This window comes from Lemur catta, chromosome 17 (assembly GCF_020740605.2).
Source record: "Lemur catta isolate mLemCat1 chromosome 17, mLemCat1.pri, whole genome shotgun sequence".
Classification (NCBI taxonomy): Eukaryota; Metazoa; Chordata; class Mammalia; order Primates; family Lemuridae; genus Lemur; species Lemur catta.
In genome coordinates, this window is record NC_059144.1 from 38105563 (window position 1) to 38118951 (window position 13389).

The following is a 13389-nucleotide window of genomic DNA, read 5'->3' on the forward strand; positions in this document are numbered from 1 at the left end:
TTTCACAGAAGAAGAAATGAAAAAAAAAAACAAACCTTTGGTAAAATGTTCAATATCACTAGTAATCAGGAAATTGCAAACTCAAGTGATGAGATACATTTTTCATTCATCATATTGACAGAATTTACAAAGGTCCATATCTGGTTTTGGCGAGGATGTGAGGAGATGGGTAATCTTATATACACTGTTGGTGAGAGGATAAATAAAGCCTTTTGGAACAGCAATTTATCTTAGGTTTCAAGAATTAAATGTGCATATACTCTTCAATCCAGAAGTTCTACTTTTTAGTTATCTATACTAGTAGTTATCCATGTGTAGTAATTAGTATCTTAATTGCAAGATAGTAGTTGCAGTCTTGTCATTGGAAGCTACTTAAATATCTGTCAGTAAGGTAAATGGATAAACTCTGGTATGCCCATAGCATAGAGTACTATGTAGCAGAACAAAGAATGGGACAGATCTATTAGTAAGGTCATAAAAAGATGTCCAAGACATACCACTAGTGAAGAAAACTAGTTGCTGATGGAATATGATACTATTTATGTTTTTAAAAAAATCATGTGCACACAAAATTGTCTATCTACCTACCTACCCACCTACTTACCTATGGTGTGTGTGTGTAAATGAACATTTTAAACCAATGATAGGGTATAATTTTGGTGACAAGGGAAAAAATTTCAGGGGAGTGAAGGCGAAGTTCTTCTATATAGAAGCGGGTTTTTTTTCCTTAACAAAAAGAAGATATTTCCAGATAATTTGTATAATTAATTTTGTTTTAAAAACCCACATTTTTATTATTAGATAAAAAGGTGATAGGACAATTAATAGGGGACATTTATTTTCTTTCTTATCCACTTTCACATTTTCCCCCCAATAAACCTGTATTTTTTGATAACCAGAAAAAATGCACTTAAGGTGATTTCCATACTGAAATTATCTTTCGTGCTCTTTGGCTCAACCAGCAGAACGTCCTAGGCCTATCTATGTCCTGGCTCCGGGCCCAGGCCCCGTCCCTTGGCAGACAGTGAAGTGAGGTGTTCTTGCCTGAGCCATCCCAACTGCTGCCTCTGTGCCTGCCAGTGTCACCTTGGCTACCTGCAGAGACACTCCTGTCGCTGCCGTGCCAGTGGGGTGAGCTCCCCCCTCCAATCAGGTTGCAATGGTGATTAATATGAGATGAGTGTGGAGAAGCAAAGGGAGGCAAAGTACAGAGGGCCGAGCCTTCCGAAGGAGAAGCCCTGTTTCCCAGCACCGACACCGGGACCCACGTCACATCTCTCTGATTAATCTGGCTCTCCCAGTTTCTCTATCTGGAGAAACTTGAGATAAGTTTCCCAGCAGCTGGGTCAGAGGGCAGTCAGATGCAGTGTCCCATTGCACTTCCCTTGCCACCTGCCCCGGGGTTCCAGACCATGCCGGGCACTTCATCTGTCCCCCACCTCAAGCTGGCTTCTCTGCAGGAGCTTCTGGAATGGTTTTAGCTGTCTCTGCCTCCCAAGTCCCCAATGAGGGATTCTAGAGTCTCAGTCCTGGGCCTAATATCTGCCCCACTCGGCTTCCCACTTGCCCTAGGGAAGTCCGTATGTCCATGGCATGACCTGGCAGATTTATGACACACCTTTGGTGCCACCTTCTGGGTCCCTTGCCTGGGAACTTCCCAAGTTTAACAGTCCCATTAGCTGTTTTATTTGGAACACAGAATAGTAGCCTAAGTCTTTTCTTGGTTTATTTTGTGATTAATCCTCTTTACCATGTGTTTATTGTGATTCCAGACTGTATTGTATGTGTACGTGTGGGGTGTCGACTCTAAAGAACATCCCTAATACGTAATGCTGCGCTGTTAATAAACCTTAGTTATACAGGATAAACCGGCTGAAAGGCAGATGGCAAGCTACTCATTACTAGTTTTCAGTAAGTGGTTACACTAGCCTTTTCATTGTGTATGTTTATTAGTATATTATATTTTCTGTAGAAAACAAAATTGGCTGATGGGAAGTTAAAGTAATCCTGACTTGGTTTCATAAGAAATAAAAACTCAACTCAGGAGGACCTCAACCATCATATGTGGCTCATGCTCTCTAAATTTCCTCTGGAACAAGCTGACATTCCAGATTCCTGTCTCTCCAAAATGCCCAGTGTCATATACGCAGAAATAGAGGGATTTTTACTCAGCAAGGAAAATACTTATTTTCCTTTTTCTTTTTTTTGAGGATAAAATATTTTCATTTTCATCCTCATTAATTTTTATGGTTGGTAATGTTTTTTCATTATGTTAGCCAAAAAGAGTCTGGACTAAATAAAGTGTAGAACCAAAACCACCTGAAATGTCTTCCTGGCCAAGAAGATATTGCAAAAATCTCAGGGAAATTTCTGACCTCAGGAAAGACAAACGGAACCTTGGCCATTTAGAAAGGGAAACACAGACTCCAGGCCTTGCTTTCTGCTTTTTTTTCTCTGAAAGCTTGGAAGTGGAGTCACAGTTTATTTGTTGAAAGTGCTCTTTTTGTTTCTTGTAACCATGGTGCTTTAGTTGAGTGTTTCTTATGTCAGGCTACTGCTGAGCCAATATTTATCATTTTAGAAATTTCCATGAGTCATAGAATAAACCCGCAAGCCACTGTACCTTGTATGGGCGTTTTTTCCCTAGAGTTATTTAAAATAAAAGGAAAAAAATGCTGAACCTAGAATCCAACAGTTGGTATTTATCAGGACACATGCATACTTTCTCCTGGGTGGAGACTCCTTCTCTAACATTTCAAAAGCCCTTCAGCACACGTCTGAGGTGTGCTGCCTGAAGCACATGCTGCTCACCCAGCAGCCCAGACCTCTCTCCAGAGGGCTGGGTCTGGGCTGAAGAAGAAAGGAAGCTTCAGAGGTTTGCAGGGAGGAAGTGACTCACCAGCTCAAGGGCTGGGAGGGAAGTCTTTCCGCAGGATCAAGAATAAAAATGAGCAAGTGATTCCTTCCACCTTGGAAAATTTTACTAGAGGACCAACTCTTAACAACTGGGCCTGAATTTACTGGTCACTCATCTCCCCAGCCCCCCCACCCCCCAGAAAAAGAAAAATAGAACAGGACTGATTGCAAGATGTGACATATTTGACTCCTTTACGTGTAAGGATGTGTGAAGCTAATGCTGTTTGCTCCCTTTGCGCCAGTCAGCTCCCTTTCCCCAGACATGGATAGCTGAGAGAACCCGTTACATCTGCAGTCTGGACAACTATAGCAATTCATTGCCCTTGCTATAAAAAACAGACCCTGAGTCTAGAGCCCAACGCCTAGAGTTTATAAATCAAAATTCAAGGGCCTGCCGGCCTTAGCATTACTAGGATACTCCAAAAACTGCTAAGGCTGTGCTCAATAAATCTGTAGAGCACAGGCATCACATTTTTGAGTCTAAAGGGGTTAAACTCATTAACACCTGGAGTTTACAGGTGAAGACAAGGAGGCTCAAAGAGGTGCCCCTTGCAGAGGTCACGTGGCCAGTCAACAGTAGGGCCAGGCAAGATTAGAGCTTGTGTCAACCAGAATCAAATACCTCATTGGAGGACTGCAGATAGAAACACTGGAGTCTTAGTGATAAAAATTAAACAGTTACACTAAAAGACACTCATTTCACATCCTGATAATTGCCCTTTGGCTGTTTCTGGCGGAATTGTCCTTCAATATAACTTTGAGTTCCCTCCTCCGGAAGAACTGGGTTTCCTTGGCTGAACCATCATTTGACATCCTTCCTCCCACACCCAGAAGAAGGGAAAACTAGGAAGTTTAAGCCAGAGCCATCCCCGAAAGAAAACAAAAAACCCAAAAAGGCCCATTCATGGCTAGGAGTGGTGGCACTCGCCTATAGTCCCAGCTACTCAGGAGGTTGAGGAAGGAGAATCACTTGAGCTCAAGAGTTCAAGTCCAGTCTAGGCAACATAGCAAGACCCCATCTCTAAAAAAATAAACAAACAAATAAATAAACAAAAATGCCGTTAATATTGACATCTATCTTATGTATCTTGGACCATGAACCATGGAGTCTAATTTTTTGGTAGGAATTTTAAGTGTTCTCTTCCTCCAAACATTAAACTCTAAGTAAGCCCTGCAGTCATCTCTTCTGTACTCATATTCACCAACAAACGTGAGAAGTCATATCACTGACAAACACTTCCTTCCTCTGTGAATGTCTTATTCATCAGATTTGGTAACATCTCCTGGTGTGATCTGCCCCACCAGTCAGTATCCTGAGAATTCCCAGGGGAAGCTAGGCCAAGTATATCTTGGTATTTATCTGTTTTCACTTGTGATCTCCTTATCTTCATATTCCTGGCAGCTAACATGGCCACAGCTGGCACACAGTGGGACCTCAGTGAACATCTGTCAAATCTAACCGAAAAATTTCAAAGTGGCATCCCATCGTGAATGTAAACAAGATACTTGTTTTGCCTTCAAATGCAAACTTTTATTTTTTAACACTTAGCTCCTCTCTTTCATATGAGAAAATCAGGAGGTAATAATTGAGGATGAGATTACGGGAACAATTCTTTTAAAAGTCCAGGCAGCTCAGACTCCTACTTGGTTAGCATGCATTAGATTGAACCATAAGAAATTCCTGTTTTTGTAGGTCAAAGACAGTTGAATATTATCGGCAGGAAACTGTTCAACCTCATATAATAGAAAATAATATGACTATAAATACATCACTCAATACTGAGGCTGTAATTCAGTTTTTTCACAAATCCTCCCTGATCTCCCACCATGGCCCTACATGATCAGATTGCTGGTTACCCTTCAGCCTCATCTGGGTCCACCCTTCTGTCTTGCCAGCCCCTTTCCTTCTGTTCTTTGAACACGCCACACTCATCCCCGCCACCTGGGATGCTCTCCCTCCAGATCTTCACATGGCTGGGTCCTTCTTGGCATTGAAGCCTCAGCTTAAATCCCACCTCTTCAGAGAAGACTTCTCTGAGTACCAATTTAAATAGCACCCTCCCCGCCCCCAATTACCCTCCGTCATATCACCCAGTCTCTTTGTCACCAAAGAGCCTATCACTCACAATCCGAGACCTTTTTGTTTAGCTGTTTCTTGGCCCCTGGCAGACTGGAATTTAAGCTCCAGGACAGCAGGAACCTTGTCGGCCTTATTCATGGCTCTGAACAGAGCAGGCACATCATAGACACAAAATAAATGTTGAAACAATGGATTCAGTAATTAATTTTTAAAAAGTAGCAGAATCAAAGTTGCAGTCATTATTTCTGCAAATATTTCTTTCTCTTTCTCTTGTTTTACTAATTTCACTATCCTGGAATTCCTTTATGCAACATGGGCCCTTTTCCCTCTATCTTCCTTGCTTCACACTTTTCTGTCATTCTTTGCATCTCTTTATCCCTCCTTGATACCTTCTGAGTTAATTTCTTGACCTCATCTTTAGATTCACATTTTTGTTTTTTGCATATATCCGGTTTCCCACCCCATCCATTGTATCTTTTATTCCCAATGTCTCCAATTTTTCCATAACTGCTAATTTCTGTTATTGGCTTCCCAATATCTCTCCTTACCTCTCTGAGAATAGTTACTGTGCTCATTTCAATTTCTTGTGCTGTTTCTTCTGCTTGAGTGGATTCAGCTTGCTGCCTTTCTTTCTTGGATTCCTCTTGTGTCTCATTCTTTACCTCTATCTTTATCTGCAGACTCATACATATGTCCTTAGGATTTCCGTCTACCTGGGCTTGCAGAGGATACCTGGGAGAAGAGTGAGAACTGATGCTGCTCCTGGAGAGTTTATGGAGAGACAGGTAGGGATGCACCAGGCTGAGCAATCGTTGATGTTGTAACCTGGGCTCAACCTCACACCTCAGCCACGAGGCCCCGTCCCTTACGAATGATTTCCCGTTCCCCACCCCTCTCTATTCTAGGATATAAATATTTACTCTTCACAGCTAGGGGAGGGGAAGGAAAGGTCCATCCAGTCTGGGCAGTCCATTTGCATATGTTGGTATTACCTCCCCAGCCCCAGCAGGGTGCTGCGGTGCATTGAGATTACCTGGCAGCTTCTGGCGTGGGCACTTTGCCAGTTCTGAGGTTTTCATGTCCTACAGTAGCTGTGGGAGAGGCAGAAGTCTGCAGAGAATAATGGGACAGGGTAAGCAAAAATGGGTCCCAACCAGAAAGCCTGTCACTACCAGCCTGTTGCTGCTGTGACATGCCTTTCTTCTCCTCCAAATGTCATTTTCCTCCCATTCTTACCCATGTAAAATAGTTCTTCTATTTTTCCTAAAATGACTTCTGAGCTTTCAGAAAAGCTCTCATTTTTATACATTAAAATTTGCTACAAATTTTCTAGTTACTTTCCTCCTGTCATGATTTTATGACTTGTAATTACACTCAACCCTTGGGCTTCTTTACCTCCTGAAGAGTTGGAACTCATTTAGTCTATTCTTAAAAAAAACAAAAACAAAACACCTTGATTCCCTCATTTGCCCCTTTCTGAATCTTTGGCAGCTCATTTTTCTTTCTCCAGAAGTGCAACAACCAGATTAGAATTGTAGAAAGACTGTACCATACTTATGAAAAATGGGACGACAACATGGATAAATCCCCGAGAGAAACTGCTGAATGAATAAATAAAAACAAGCTGCAGTCCTATATGTACCGCTGAGACTACTTGTATTCTTTAAAATGCTCTGTATTGTAAGGTCTGGAAGGTTCCACATTAAACTGATAAACCCTGTGATATCGACTCTGATCTGGGTGCGTATATGAGGAATTGTGGGACTATTCATTTATCCTTACATTGTGTTTCTTTTTTAGAACATTTCCCAAAAACTTTCCTGAAATATCTGGCTTAATAGATGGGCTTCAGGGCAGTCCATGAGCTCCCCAAGATTACAGGCCAAGCTTTGTGAGTAGGAGCAAACATCTACCTTTCTAGAGAGAGGTTTTATACTATTCATAAGACTCTCAAAGGGCATGCATGGCCCAAGAGGGGTTAAGAACCATTGGTCAAGCTCGTTGTGCCACTTTCTACTCCATTTTCTCATGGTTTAACTCAAGCGGCACACTATTATCTGAAAAACACATATAATTGGTCAATTTTTAACATTATAAAATAGTGGTATACGACTTTTACTCTATTATAAGGACTAAAAAAGAAATCAATAATGTTACCATGTGGTACTGTATTATTCCCATGAATATGCTTAAATATATTTAGCCTTTTCCTAAAATAGATGCCAGGGCCCTTGGGGCTGCCTTGTCCGCCAGGCTATGGGCAGTAAGGAATGTCCAGAATGTATTTTCTACAGCTTCCATTTGTTTCATTTTGCCCTCTGTGGTTTGCACCCCCTCAGAGGGTATTGAGGAAGCAACAAGAAATGCCGTAGTTCTCTTGTTCAGCCTCTCTCCCAAGTGATGTGTCATGTGGCCTGGTGGCAAAGGGCTTGGGGTCAGATCGCTTATTCCCCTAGGCTCCCACAGAAGTCTCTTCACCTTACCTCGTCTGTAGAATGAGACCAGTAATAACATCTACCTATGGCAGTCACAGCTGGTTATCTGCCAATATCCATTTTCCCCTTCCTCCTTAGTAGAGGGACCCCGATGTCTTAGCTGAGCACTCTTGTTAGTCAGAGAACAGACCACATTTCCCAGCCTCCCTTGCAGCGATACGACTAAGTTCTGGTAAATGAGACAAAAGCAGAAACTCTATATGGGAAGTTTCCACAAAAAAGGGGGTGCCTTTTTATCTTTTTTTCTTTCTTTCTGCCTAGAATGCGGAAGTAATGAATGGTGCTCTAGCAACTATATTGGACCATGAAGTGACCTTAGGAAAGTGTTGTACAGCAAGGCAACAGTATAGAAACTGGGTTTTGAACACCACCAAGTTAATATACCGAAATCTGAATTGCTTGCCTCTGCTTTTCTTTTATACACAAAGAAATGAATACAAAAGAAAGCTTGTGAATATTTGGGGGAGGAGTATTCTATGTAGAGATGCTATAAATGCAAAAGCCTTGAGGTAGGAGCATGTCCTGGGCATCTGAAGAATAAAGGAAGCCCAGGTGGCTGGGATAAAGTGGGCAAGGGAGGGAGATCACAGCACTAGCCTGGAAGCTTCAAAGAGTTACTGGGGCAACTAAATGAGATTGTAACCCCATAAAATCAATCCAGTTCAGGCTCAAATTTTAGTAACAAAGTTGTGAGTTGTTTTTCAGTTTCCAACATCGCCCAGGCTGAAGGTCTTGTAACCTGAGCATACCGAGATGAACCAAGCATGCAGCCACGGTGGGAACCTAAGTGCTTGCAGCAAAGAGTGGGGACGGAATTAAGAAGTGGACACTGCATGGCAGGATCCAGGATCCAATCAGTTTGAGCCCTGGCATCACCCCATTGAAAGATTCTGTCAGATTGCACGTCATTATCCTCTGACTACAAAACCAGCCCAACCCCCTTGTTCAGGGACACACTATTTTGGGAACTATCCCTAGTGTGTTCCTTACTTGTGTCAAGTAATAAACCCATTTGCTATAACCAACTTGGCTGTGGCTATTGACTTGCTACCCACCCAGCAAATGAAACCCTGTTTGGGAACTAACAAGATGATGTCCATGCCATTCTTGGAATAGTGCCTGACATATATTAATATTACATGCTCAATTAATGTTTTCTTTCCCCTCAAACTGCCTCCTCCAAATTTTCAAACATACAGAAAAGTTGAAAGAATTATACAGTGAACACCTGAATGCTCCACCTAGATTCTACAATTAACATTAATAAGCTATTGTTATCACAGGTCTATCTACCTATGAATCTAGCAGTCCATCTTATTTTTTGGGATACATTTTAAAGTAAGTTGTGGATTTCAGTACACTTGACCTCTAAACATTTCAGCATGTATATTATTAACTAGAGTTCAGTATTTGTTTAGGCAAGGGTTCTTTTTTCTTTTCCAGGTAAGATTTACATATGGTGAAATACACAAGTCTTAAGGTGAGTTTTGATAAATGTACATACTCACATAACCTAAATCCCTAACGAAGTAAAAAAACATTACCCTCACCCCTAAAAGTTCTCATAGGCCCCTCCCCAGTCAATACTCTACATTCCCACCCCAGTTAACACCTATTCTGAATTTTTTTTACCATAGTTTAGTTTTGCCTGTTCCAAAATGCCTCAGATTTTTAATCAAAAGTCAATGGAGAATAAACAAATATTCTCAAATACTGTGGGAGGGATTATAAATTGGGATAGATTTTTAGAAGGCAATCTGGCAATATGTAATTATAAAAATAAACACATATGCACATTCCTTTTCACCTAGTAATTTGAATGAGAGGAATTTTCTAAGAAGTATACTAGCCCAAGTATGCAAAGAGGCTGGTCACAAGGTTGTTCACTGAAGCATTGTTTGTGATAGGTAAGAACAGGAAACCTAATGGTTAACAGTAGGGGAAAGTTAAATAATGTACCGTCATGCTTTGCAGCAATGACATGATTTATTGACTTGGCAAGATTGCCAAGATAATTATTAAGTGCACAAAAGCACACTACAACCAGTACAAAACCATTACACAAAATATATGTACAAGGTATATTTCTCTGTAAGGCCATACAGTAAACTGACAACACTGGTTACCTCTGAAGAAGAGACTCAGATTATGGGAAAGGAGAATACATGCTCAAGGGCTTCCCTTTATTGTGCTGTTTGAATCTTTTATAATGAGACTATATTCACATCTTACTTACAGGATTAAAATTATTTTTAAAAAAGACTGCAGACATAAGAGCAGAGGATAGGGAATAGATTAATTTGTGGGGAGGTAGGGGAGAGACTAAATATTAGTTTTTTCTATGCTATATACTGACACAATTATGTTGCCTGGCAAAGGAGCTTTTCCCAGACTTTTTTTAAAGAGATGAGGTCTTGCTATGTTGTCCAGGCTGGTCTGGAACTCCTAGCCTCAACTGATTGGCCTCCCTCAGCCTCCCAAAGCATTGGGATTACAGGTGTGAGCCACCGGGCCCAGTTCCCAGACTATCTATTAATACACATCTCTCTTTAAGCTCCTTGTTAATGTATAATTTATTCTTCCCTGCCACTCGTATTAATGGCTTTAAATGGAAGTGCTGATATACTCACAGATTGTTAAGTATGCAAAATGTTTTCTAAATGAGAAATGGAATATACTGATCTCATATTTAAGGAGAGACTTTATGGGTTTTAGCCCATTTGGGCTATTATAACAGAACACCATAGATTAGGTGGCTTAGAAACAAAGGAAATTTATTTCTCATTGTTCTGGAGGCTAGAAAGCCCAAGATCAAGGCACCAGCAGATTCAGTATCTGGTGAGGGCCAACTTCCTGATTCACAGATGGCACCTTCTGTGTTCTCACAATCGTGAAAGGGACAAGGCAAGGCAGCTCTCTGGGACCTCTTTCATAAGGGCACTAATCCCATTCATGGGGGCTCTGCTTGTATGACCTAACCACCCCCCAAAGGCCCCATCTCCAACTACCATCATATTGAGGATCACGTTTCAACATTTGAACTTTGGGAAGGCATAAACATTCAGTCTATGGCATTATGTTTAAACATTTTCCCTCTGTGTGTGAGGAGGAATGAAAATATCTAGAAAACTAAATGGATGTAAATGCAGAGGCTAAAGTTCAATGAGATCTCACAAATGAGGGCTCATGTTAGGCTACAATAAACTAATATGGAAGTCTGCCTGATAAATCATAAAACATCTTCAGATATTGGTTCACTTACTCAACAAACATTTATTAAACACCTATATGTATCATAGGCTATGCCAATTCATACTAATGTATCCTAAATATCCCCTGACCTCGAGGAACTCCCAGTCTAATCTGGCAGCAGTGGCAAACAAATATAAACAAATAATGATGGAGCTATATTAACAGTAGGGAAAACCTATAAAACCTTCATACACAAAGTTGTGGTCTGAAGACCAGCAGTATCTGCATCAACAAAGACACCTAAAACCCCACCTCTAAATTCCTGAGTCTTCATGTTAACAAGAACCCCAGTTGATCTGGATGCTTACATGAACTAAAAATCTTAAGCCCCTCAGCTGACTGAATGGACCCCGCCTCCTGGCCAAGGAGACTCCAAAAATACCTTAAAGCTGAGTTGGGGACCATGAGAAGGGAGGTCAGACAAGCCTCACCATGCTCCCCTCCCTTCTTAGAGATATACATTGTAACTCATTAACAGGCTTTAGGCTATATAAGGCAAAGCTTAAATCACACCTGCTGGCCAATTTACTTATCACTTGAGTTTGGGTATTTGTCCATACATGGGATGGCTTGTCTCTGGTTAACATACTTCCTTTTCTTTTTTTAAAGAGACAGGGTCTCATTCTATTGCCCAGGCTGAAGTACAGTAGCAGGTTCATAGCTCACTGCAGCCTCGAACTCCTGGGTTCAAGCGATCCTCCTGCCTCAGCCTGCTGATTAGACTTTCTTCTCCTATAACATTCTAAGCCTTTAGACAAAACTTCATTTCCTTAACCCATCACAAATGAAAGAATCTTTAAACCCACCTCTAACCTGTAATCCCCTGCTTTGAGATGTCCTGCCTTTTCAGGTCAAACCAATGTATACCTTCCATGTACTGATTTACGACTCTATGTGTAATTTCTCACAAATTTGGCTCAGAATAAACCTCTTTAAATTATTTGACAGAGTTTGGGTTCTTTTCAACTGATACTTATTATGATTTGAGAAGTGATGAATTGCAGGATTATAGAAGGAGGAACCAGAATGGATCCCTTGGGATGTGGTCAGTGGAGTCTTCAGATGGGAGAGGTGACAGGAACATTCCAGGATGAGAAATGAGCAGGCCCATCATCATGGCAGTTAGGAAGTGCAAGTGTTTTGGAATGAGAAGTTTAGTCTGGGAAGACCAGTGGCCACCCTGGAAGATGTGGGAGATAGGGCAGAAAAAGTAGGCTTAGGCCAGAGGCAGAAAGGCCACTGCTGAGGATTCGGAGGAAGCCACTGAAACTTTTAAGCAAGGGGGCGGGAGGAGAAAATTTTAAGCAGGAAAGCAACAGGACCAGAGCCTTAGGTTTGGACATAATTCTGGTGGCAGAGTGGAGGATGAAATGCAGAAGAGAGAGGCTGGAGCTGGCAGACATGTGTCCTTAAATGAGTGCTATTCATTTTTGGACTAGAAAGGAAGCCTGATACTTAGAGATGGAGGGGGAGTCTTAGGTAGACAGAAAAATAGAATTCCAGCTGCAGTTGGATACAGGCGGGTTCTTTCTCCTCAGCCCAGGAGTGTGGTCTTCAACCAGCATCATTAACACCACCTGGGAATTGATAAAAATGCAAATTATTACCTTAGAAGTACAGAGTCAGAAACCCTTGCTTGGGTTGGGGCACAAAAATCTGACTTTGAACAACTCCTCCAGGTGATTCTGCTACATGCTAAAATTGAGAACCACTGCTCTCGCCTGCCAAAAATCTTGTAGCAGGTGGTAGAGTCTTAAAATTGCCAGAACATGCTTACTGTCCTAACAAAAACAGAGTAATGTAAAATGGATTTCTACGTTGAGTGGGCAGAACAAAAGCCACATACAACCTAGATTTTATATAGTGCCCAGAAAAAAGCAAAAAACATACTGACCATCTTGTCCAAAAGCCCCATATTTGTAGAATTAAAATAGTTTTGGAAGAGGTCACGATGTTCTCAGTAGCCTAAATTAAGTAAAACTTTTTTTTTAAGTTGAAAATAAATTGAATAATCATCCCAGTTGTAAATTCTTTCTGTTCCCTTTATTTCCCACAAAAACACCCTCAGGAAAAACGTTGGGATGCCTTCTAGCCCTCTGGAAACTGTGTTTCTGATGCAACCGCCCTTAGAAAAAACACAATCCCAAATTAAAAACCCAAAAAAGCGGAGCAGCGGGGCTGGCGCCATCACCCTAAGACAACGCTGCCGTTTCCCAGCCACACCCCTGCGGGCCGCCAGGCCTCCTTCCCGCGGCTGTTCCCAAAGATAAATAAATCACTCCTTGTTTTTCCAGACCTGAAATTAGCGGTGACTCACAGAACACTCTGCACGGCCACGGTCGCCTCGGGAAGGAGGAAAAATGTGCAGATTTTTCCCCTCACGCGAGGGCCCGAAGTACCGGGCTCGGCCAATCAGGGGAGGGTGGCGGGAATCGCACCAAAGTAGGTAAAAAATGCGGGATGCGTCCCCCGGGCCGCGGCCGGCGGCTCCGCTCCAGCTGCTCCGACCGCGTGACCCCGTCCTCTGCGGGCCCCGCCCACCGCCCGCCTCCCCTCCTCGGCCCCGCCCCCGCGGCGCCGCACACCTGGCCAGGTGGCTACTTCCATGTAAGGGCATCGGGACCGCAGTGGGCGGGGCGCCACACG

The 13389-nt window shown here is 42.2% G+C and overlaps 1 long non-coding RNA gene across 2 annotated transcripts; it reads right to left on the reverse strand.

The window, feature by feature from the left end:
* Window positions 1-113: 113 nt before the first annotated feature.
* Window positions 114-13253, reverse strand: LOC123622489. 2 transcript variants are annotated; one of them, XR_006729513.1, is made up of 5 exons: window positions 13040-13253; window positions 11550-12320; window positions 6030-6106; window positions 5545-5728; window positions 114-184 (listed from the first exon to the last, which is right to left on the reverse strand). It is a non-coding gene; the product is annotated as an uncharacterized LOC123622489 (long non-coding RNA). The 2 variants fall into 2 exon arrangements; XR_006729512.1 differs by having other exon boundaries at window positions 5545-5758.
* Between the last annotated feature and the right edge of the window lie 136 nt (window positions 13254-13389).